Source organism: Cucurbita pepo, chromosome 10 (assembly GCF_057944985.1).
Source record: "Cucurbita pepo subsp. pepo isolate OVF chromosome 10, ASM5794498v1, whole genome shotgun sequence".
NCBI lineage: Eukaryota > Viridiplantae > Streptophyta > Magnoliopsida > Cucurbitales > Cucurbitaceae > Cucurbita > Cucurbita pepo.
Genome location: NC_141807.1, coordinates 17926720 through 17936281, shown reverse-complemented (window position 1 = coordinate 17936281; position 9562 = coordinate 17926720). Strand labels below are relative to the sequence as shown.

The window sequence follows — 9562 nt, the reverse complement described above, 5'->3', positions numbered from 1 at the left end:
TCTTAAGACGAATTTGCATATAAAGGGTTGTTCATAACAGTACTAAATACACATGTTGAAATCGTTTATGGCTTTAATCCTTTAGTTCTCATTGATTTGTTAGGTATGTCCCGAAAAAAATTTGTGAATTTTGATGCAAGTTCCAAAGTTGAATTTGTTAATAAACAACACAACCAAGTAAAATAATAAATTGAGAAGCAAAATTCTAAAGTTGCTTCCTAAATTAATAAGGGACGCAAGATTATCATGTTCAAGCCAATCGATTGGGTTTGGGTGCATTTTAGAAAAGAAAAACATTCTACTCAAGGGAAATCTAAGCTTTTACCACAAGGAGATGGACCTTTCCAAGTTCTTTGAGTGTATCAACGACAATGTTTCTAAAATTGATTTACCCGGTGAGTATGGTGTTAGGTTAGGATTCGAGGTCGAACCCTTTTTAAGAGGGAGAGAATGATATGAACCAAGATCAAGGAATTTCCATACTTCAAGGTCCAATTACAAGGACGAGATCCAAAAAGTTACAGCGAACTTTAATCAATTATATTCAAGTTATGGTAAGCTCGTTAAAAGAAATTCTAGAAGATGTTGTAGTCATTCCATACTTGTTGTGCAAAATTGAGCTTCAAGACAGAGATGCATTAAATGCATCATAAATCACTTAGACTAAAAAATTTATTATAATTAAAAAAGAAATTGGTAGAACATAAATAAATATTTTAATAAAAAAAATGAAGAAAGTTAAAATGGATTCCATTGCTTGATTGAATTGATAGAGCTTTAAAACTTAAAGAAATCATTTCAACAATGAACTCGAGTGGCCTCTAAAGGATTTTATAACTTTATTTCTCTTTCCATGTGGGGTTGGGGGTATATTTATTATAGTATTCTATCACCATGTGGGGCTTTAGACAGGAATCCCACATTGATGAGGAGAACAATTCACACATCCTATATAAAGAACTTGGTAGAAGCATAAGTTTGTCCCTTTGGGGACATCCGATAAAATTGGAACGATACAGAGAAGATTAGCATGGCCCCTGCGCAAGGATGACACGCACAAATCGAGAAATGGTCCAAATTTTTTTTCATTCTCCAAAGCAAGGTGTGGACCGTTGTAGACGTGATCAGGATCTCATGTGTGGCAGCGGTTAGAACAAATAGGGGTGTGTTGTCCCTATTGGTCTGGACCCTTCCCTATAATGCTCCACCCTTTGGGTTTAAGCACCCTCTTGCTACCCATATGTGAAACTCACCGATCTTCATTGTAATCAAACTTCATATCTCGAACTTCTAAGGTTAGGTTACATACAAGAGTGCTATGGATAGGGGAGAATGATGAAAGAACATGGTTAGAATATGGTTAGAAAGGGATAGATTTGTGATAGATTGATAGAACGATAGCGTTATGATACGTTCCTGTGATGGTATGACTAAGGTACGTTCACGTAACGATATGACTGTGATAGTTATAAGTATGTTAAGGCTATGATAAGTTAGGGAACGATATGACCACAAAGTGTTTACGATATGACATGGTTATGATACGATATATTGTGATGTGATATGTTATTTTTAGATTGTTTTGTGTGATCATTGAGGTAATTGTTGTATGAATTGCACGTTATGAAACGACATGTTAAAAGCATGGAGCGTTATGTTATGTTTTCTAAATTATATGTATACAGCATGTTATGAATGACATGATATCACGATAAATGAAATGAAATGTAACCCCGTTAGGCTATGTATGATACGTAGACTGAAAAAATGAGAAATGACTGTTAAGCATGAAAGATGATAGCGGCGTTATATTCATTAATGATAAAAGTAGAAATGTTGGGGACCTCATGCATTATGTGTGCTCATGCATTTAGTGGGATTCCCCTAGTCCATCACGAGGGTACAGACGCGTACATCCAATGGCAGGACAACGATCGTTATATTTTGCATAGCGCTGCCGTGACGGTTACTAGTTCTAACGGGTGTCCGACCTAGGGAGCATCCCAATGTATGCTCGCCCGACAAGTAAGGTGGCCCAATGGTGAATCAAACAAATTGTTTTAAAGTAAATCCACAAATTTTAAAATTTAATTTTTTTAATTATTTGTTTAAATATAAAAATATAAATGATAATTGTGATTAACGTAAACTTTGTTGATGTAGTGCCACGTAGCTGATACTCTCACGCCTGTCATCTTCTCCACTCGCCCTCTTCCCATCTGCTTTGCTTTTATTCTCTCTGTCTCTCATTTTTCTTTGGATCCATTTCCTCCATTTTAGGTTACATGGGTGTTGGAGTTTTCTTTTAAATCTATGTTTAGAGCCTTGAATTTCAAGTAGGTTTTGCTTTTGTGCTGTGGTTGTTATTGGGGAAACTGTAATAGGGAAGAGTTATGCAGGTTAATTAGGCTTCTTTTAATCTTTCTTCTCTTCATTTAAACGAGATGAGGTTACGACCTTGTGAATCTCGTACCAACAATGTGAAGTCGGGTCACAGCGATGGATGAATTTCTTAAGTATACATAACAGCTCAAGGCGTTACAAGTTGGTATCAGAGCTTAGGTTATAAGTTCTCTATACCGTTGGTAATAAACTTAAATGGAAAAAATAAAAGAACGGTAGTTTTTTTGATTTTGTTAAATTTAGTAAGGCTTTTCAAATTTTAGTAAGAAGAAAAGGTCAAAGAAAAAATAAAGGCCATGAATGACGAAGTAGGTTATGGGATGGCTAATTTTAGATCTTATAAACCCTATAACAGAGTTTTTCATAATTTCATTTGTCCCTTGTCTCTTCCCTCTGTACGTCTCCTGGAGAGCTTTGTGACAGTTATTTAAACAAGTTAGTTTCAGAGCGAGCATCTATTTTCTACAAGTTGGTATCAGAGCAGATTGTTATTTTCAACAGAGTGAATTTTATTTCACAAATTGGTATCAGAGCGGATTTTATTTCAACAAATTGGTATCAGAGCGGATTTTATTTCAACAAATTGATATCAGAGCCGATGGTGAACATGATGGGGCAAATGTCGCTACCACGATTGACGAAGACGAACTATGAGAATTGGAGCATCCAAATGAAAGCTCTTCTCGGTTCTCAAGACGCATGGGAGGTGGTCGAAGAAGGTTTTGAAAAATGGAAGGATACCACGGGTTATACGGCGGCGCAGAACAAGGCACTAAAAAAATTATGATCAAAGGATAAGACAGCATTATACATGTTGTTCCGGGCGTTGACGAGTCGGGCTTTTAGAAGATTGCAAGGGCAACTACTTCAAAAGAAGCGTGGGACACTCTAGAAAAGGTGTTCAAAGGAACCAACCGAGTCAAGCAGGTGCGTCTCGAGACTCTGCGTGGCGAGTTGGAGAGCATGAAGATGAAGGAATTAGAAAATGTATCTGACTACATTACACGTGTACAGACCGTGGCGAATCAGATAAATTGAAACAGAGAAATGTTACACAAGACGTGGGTTGTGGAGAAGATCTTGAGGTCGTTAAGAGACAACTTCGAGAATGTTGTATGTGCCATAGAAGAGTCAAAGGACCTAGTGAAGTTCAAGGTCGATAAGCTCGCCGGTTTTCTCAAGGCACACGAGCAACGTAAGAAAAAGAAGGAGGAGACACTCGATCAAGCACTTCAGACGAATGCATCAATAAGGGATGAAAAAGTACTCTACACTCAAAATGTTCAAGGTAGAGGTCGTGGAAGCCGCGGGAATGGTCGAGGTGGTTAAGGCAACAATTATGAAGAAAACTATAAGGAGAAGAGACTGTCGAGCCAAGCAAATTGGCGTGGAAGAGGACGCAATCAAGGACGTGGTCAAGGATACAATTCCAACATCCAGTGTTACAAATGTCAGAAATATGGCCACTATGTAAACAATTGTAACTCTGAAAAATGTTACAATTGTGGTAGAAGGGGGCACGTTGCAAAAAGCTTGTCGAGCCAGAAAAAGGGTTGAAGGAACAACCAACCTAGCCGTGGAAGACGTAACAGATGAAGGTCTTCTCTTGATGGCTCAAGATGAAGAGAACATCAACAACGACACTCTGTGGTACCTCGACTCAGGGGCAAACAATCATATGTGCGGTCACAAGCACCTATTCAAAGAAATGCAAAAGATTGAAGATGGTCATGTTTCATTTGGAAATGCATCAAAGGTGGAGGTCAAAGGCCGAGGTACGATACATTTCTTGCAAAAGGATGGTGTGATGGGATCAATCCAAGATGTTTATTACGTACCAGACCTCAAGACCAACATATTGAGTGTGGGGCAACTCACAGAGAAAGGTTACTCGATATTCCTAAAGGACCGCCTGCTACACCTGAAGGATAAGAAAGAGCGTTTAGTTGCTCGAGTCGAAATAGGAAGAAATCGGATGTACAAATTGAACTTAAGAAGCATATGAGAAAAGTGTTTGCGAGTCGACGTAGAAGACAAGGCATCACTGTGGCATCTCCGCTTTGGTCACCTACATCATGGCGGCCTAAAGGAGTTAGTGAAGAAGAATATGGTACATGGGCTACCAAACATGGACTTTGAAGGAAAATTTCGTGAAAAATGTGTGCTCAGCAAGCATGCGAGAACCTCAATTCAAAAGAAGGTTGAATTTTGGGCTAAACAACCTCTCGAGTTGATCCATACAGATATATATGGACCAATTAACCCCGAGTCCTTCAACAGAAAGAGGTATTTCATTTCCTTTATCGATGATTACTCACAGAAAACTTGAGCTTACTTTCTGAAAGGAAAATCCGAGGCATTCGAGGTGTTCAAAAAGTTCAAAGTAATGGTGGAGAAGGAAACTGGTAGACACATCAAAGCTGTATGATCCGATAGAGGTGACGAGTATACTTTGACGGCTTTCATGGAGTACTGCAAGGAACGAGGCATAAGGCGATTTCTAAGCGCACCGTGCACCCCTCAACAAAATGGTGTGGCCGAGAGAAAGAATCGGACCATTCTTGACATGGTTCGCTCAATGCTCAAGAGCAAAAGGATGCCGAAGGAATTTTGGCAGAAGCCGTGCAATGCGCCATCTACATATAGAATCGATGTCCACATGAGAAGTTAGATGATCAAACACCACAAGAGGCTTGGAACGGAGAAAAGCCTACAATCTCTCATCTCAAAGTATTCGGTAGTATGCTTATGCTCACGTAGCGGACCAACAAAGAACGAAGCTCGAAGACAAATGCAAAAGGTATATCTTTATTGGATATGATGAGAAGACAAAAGGATACAAACTACTTGACCCAATTAGCAAGATGGTGATAGTGAGTTGCGATGTGCAAGTAAATGAAGCAAGCGAATGGGACTGGAACAATTCGACAGAAGTCAATATGAAGTAGGAGAATCATCAGTCGCTGCACCAACAAGTGCACCAACAGACTCAAAATTTCTGATGATGAAGATGAACCACGACAACCCAAAATGCGGAGTTTGCGAGATTTGTATGACTAAACAGACGAGGTACACCTTGTATGTCTTCTGGCAGATGCTAAAAATATCAGCTTTGAACATGGAAGTGCGAAAGACGATGGCAATAGTCGTGAGGTAGTGGAAACTGTTGGAAATGAGGTGATGCGCAGCAGATGTGGCGAAATCCTGATAGCGGAGATGAGAAAATTGAAGAAAGATGAACAACCGAATAACAGAGAGCTCGAGCTCAAAGAGAGAGAGCTCCAATGACCGGAAAGGCAATTCGAGGAAGAAAGAAGAAAGAGGATGAAAATGGAAGAAGAAAAGGAACAGTTAGAAATAAAGGTTGAAAGTAGAGAAGGAAATTGATGAGGTGAGTGAGAGTTCCTCCTATCTCAAACAGGAGAAGGAAGAGAATGGGCAGGTAATCTCTGATCTTAAGAAGAAAGTTGATGGAGGTATGGAGAAAGATAATGACTTGTTGATGGAGATTGAGGCTCTAGTGGACGAGCTAGTGAGGGAGGAGAAAGATATAGAGATGCTGACTCAACAGAGAGACTCACTCGATGTGAACCTGAATCAAATCCAAGAGGAGGCAGTAAATTTACGACACACGATTGAGATACTCACTCATGATAAAGCCAAAATGGAGGAAGCAAAAATGCTAGCCGTAAATGTCGTTGTGGACTTGTGAAGGGAATTGAGTAAACTGAACAAAGCCATGGTGTCTGAGTCAAGCGTGGCTGAGAACGGGAGAAATGAAGACTTGGTGTCTCAGATGGGCTTTTCTCGAGAAGATCCAAATAAAGTCTCATTAGAGAACGACAAGCTTAGTTTGTCGCTCGAGGACAAGGAGAGAAAACTGAAGAAACCACGACTGAGCTCGAGAAAACGAAAATGACGCAGGTGGAATCATTGAATAGAGCATTTAAGTTTATGTGGAAGTTTTGTTGGGAATAAACTTAAATGAAAAAAAGAAAAGATGGTAGTTTTTTTATTTTGTTAAATTTAGTAAGGCTTTTGAAATTTGAGTCGTAAGAAGAAAAAGCTAAAGAAAAAATAAAGGGCCAAGAATCACTACATGACAAAGTGGGCTAATTTTAGATCTTAGATACCCTATACATTGATTGGTTTTCATTGTAAAATTCAAGAGGCAGAGACCAAGAGACCAAGAGACACATAGCAAAGTGTACAGTGTAATAGAAAAGAGTTGTTCAGAATTTTTTTTGTCCCCTTGTCTCTCCCCTCTCGACACCTCCTTCACAGCTTCGTGAGAGTTATTTAAACAAGTTAGTTTCAGAGCGAGCGTCTATTTTCTACAAGTTGGTATAAGAGCGGATTGTTATTTTAAACAGAGCGAATTTTATTTCAACAAATTGGTTTCAGAGTGGATTTTATTTCAACATAGACCGTTCAGGATAGAAAATATAGATCCCTCTAGTCCAGCTTTAGTTGTATATGAGTGGTATAGAAGTATGTTGTGTGAAGTATTATGTAAAGTTTAAAAGAATTGGTTGTGACCAATAATTTATTTGTGTGATAGATATGGTATTATTTAGGAATATGGAACCCAACATGTCTGAAGTGGACTTGGAGATTGAGGAGTAGCCTCAAGAGGGGATTGATCCAACATAGGTAGACCGAGAGCCTACTGTACCTGCGGCATCCAGGGATCAACCGACCATTGTTATTACCTTGGAGGCATTACAGTCACTGATCCATAGCCAAGTTAACCAGGCAGTGCAGGTGGCTCTTGCTAATTGTAGGAGTCAAATAGCTTCGACAACATCTACACCTTCAGTAGTTAATCAAGCAAGTCCTGTGGCTGAAACACCTGGAATAGATGTTCAGACATCAGTACCTCCACCAAATCCGATAGTGCCAACAAGTACGACAACCTTGATAGAGACACCACCTCGAGTAATATCATATGAACGACGCTGTATGACTGAGGAGGGTGAGTACTTACGTGATTTCATGAGACTTGAACCACCTACTTTTGAGGGTAGAGTGGTAGACCCAGAGGCAGCTGACAGGTGGTTGGTGTCTATTAAAAAGAAGTTTATATATGCGAACTACCCAGAAAGAGTCAAAGTTCAATGTGCCATGTATATGCTAGCAGGACCGACTTATTTTTTGTGGAAATAAAAGAAGCCAAAGATGGATACTAGTGGAGGTCAAATTTCTTGGTCAGCGTTCAAACATGAGTTTTGTGAGAAATATTATCCTCTTTCAGCACGATTTCGCAACCGAAAAATATTTTTGGAATTGAAGCAAGGTAATCGATCTGTAGAGGAGTACGAGATAGAGTTCACACTATTATCTAGATTTGCTCCTCATATGGTTGAAACTGAAGAAGAGAAGACAGAGCTCTTTATCAAAGGTTTGAGACCGTTGATACAGGGTTCAGTGTCGGCGCATGCATCTCAAGACTTTGTTACAGCCTTTAACGCTGCTGTTAAACTGGATGCTTTTACTCTAAGGAGTGACTGCAGCTCTATTAGTCAAGTTCGAAAGGGGAGTAAGCGAAGGTATACTCAGATGTCCTCTGGATCCCAACAGCAGGCGATATAGCGATGTGTTGATCGTCGACCTCCAGCTGGTGATAGGAAGGCAGTCTGTGGAAGATGTGGGTTGACCCATGAGGGACCTTGTACTGCAATAAATAAAACCTGTTTCAACTGTGGCAAGAGTGATCATCTGACAAGAATGTGCCAAGGTGCAACAAATCCAAACATGGTACGTAATGAGAGGCTGGCTCCCGGAGGTGAAGATGGTCGATGAGTGTTGGTGGTTAGACTTAGGCTTGAAGTAAAGTCTATGCCACGACAAGCAGAGTAGTGGAGGTATGCCAATACCGTAATAACAGGTACTTTACCCATATGACTCTAGGTTATGCTTACCATTAACATCCAAGAATCAAAATCAAGTCCTTTTCATTTAAATAGAATGCGAATGCCAAGGGCCATATAAGAATCTGTTAGACTACTAATTCTCACAATACCTCGACAACGCGCTGTGTGCTAAGTTAAGGAGAATGAGAATTTTTAACCGTTGGATTGTATGACATTACAGGCCACTAGAGAGGTTAGTAGACAAGTTGTATTTTCCCGAGAGCAAGTGAACATACATGTCCAAAAATTCTAATTAAGCATATAAAGAGTCAATAACTTAAGCTTTAAATAGTTGGAATACCTTTTAATGAAAAAAAGATCGTAGTAAAAGAAACTAGGAATCATTGGTGAATAAAACTTAAGAATAGTTCGAGAGATGAATAATAAAACTTGTGAAAGACAAGTTAGCTACTTACTGAATAAATTAATTGCTCATGAAAATTATTTTAATTTTTCTTTCTATGATGCAAAGCGATCGAGATGACGAGTCAACTGAGTTGGAGACTTTAAGGAATTCTTTTTAGATCCGAGTTTGTTTTAAGTATACTTGCTTTTGTTGTTTATAAACTTATACAAGATATTTTGAATTGTAAGTATAGCCTAGTTTATGTTTCTTGCACATAACAACATTGTTAAGTTGTTTTACTTAATTTAAGGTTGATGGGTTTATGATGGAAGTAGATAATATTATACAATTTCTCTATTTAATTTAATATATATAAACTAAATTTTATAAAATTGTATACATTTTGGGTGGTTAAAACTTTTGATGAATCTTTAAACATTCTTATCGTTAAATAAAAGATTATAAAAAAAAAATAAAAAAAAAACATGGAAATTTATTTGAGAAAAAAAAAATAATTAAAAAAGTATGCCAAATTTTCATCCTTTTTCTACCATAGATTTCACTTTTCATAAAAAAAAAAAAAAAAAAAAAAAAAAAAAAAAAAAAAATTGCATGAATTAACAAAGAAATGGAGCTTAATTTTCAAAACTGAAAAACATAAATATTTAAAATTGTAATAAAAAAAAATTAAAAAATAAGTTTAATGTAAAACTAAAATAAAAATATTCTTAATCTTTCCTGAGTAAAAAAAAAAATACTTTTAAACTTTTAATAACATCTAAAACATACATTTTCCATGTAAGTTATTTGTTTTAAAATATCTTTAAATTTTGAAAATTTCATTAATACCTTTAAACTTTTTAAAAGAAACATTAACACCCTTTACACTTATAAATAAACT

General features: G+C 37.7%; 1 non-coding gene across 1 annotated transcript; it reads left to right on the top strand.

Moving 5' to 3' along the window:
* The first annotated feature begins 980 nt into the window (after positions 1–980).
* Positions 981–1083, top strand: LOC111784153 (U6 spliceosomal RNA). The gene has a single exon (XR_002813490.1). It is a non-coding gene; the product is annotated as a U6 spliceosomal RNA (small nuclear RNA).
* The last annotated feature ends 8479 nt before the right edge of the window (positions 1084–9562 follow it).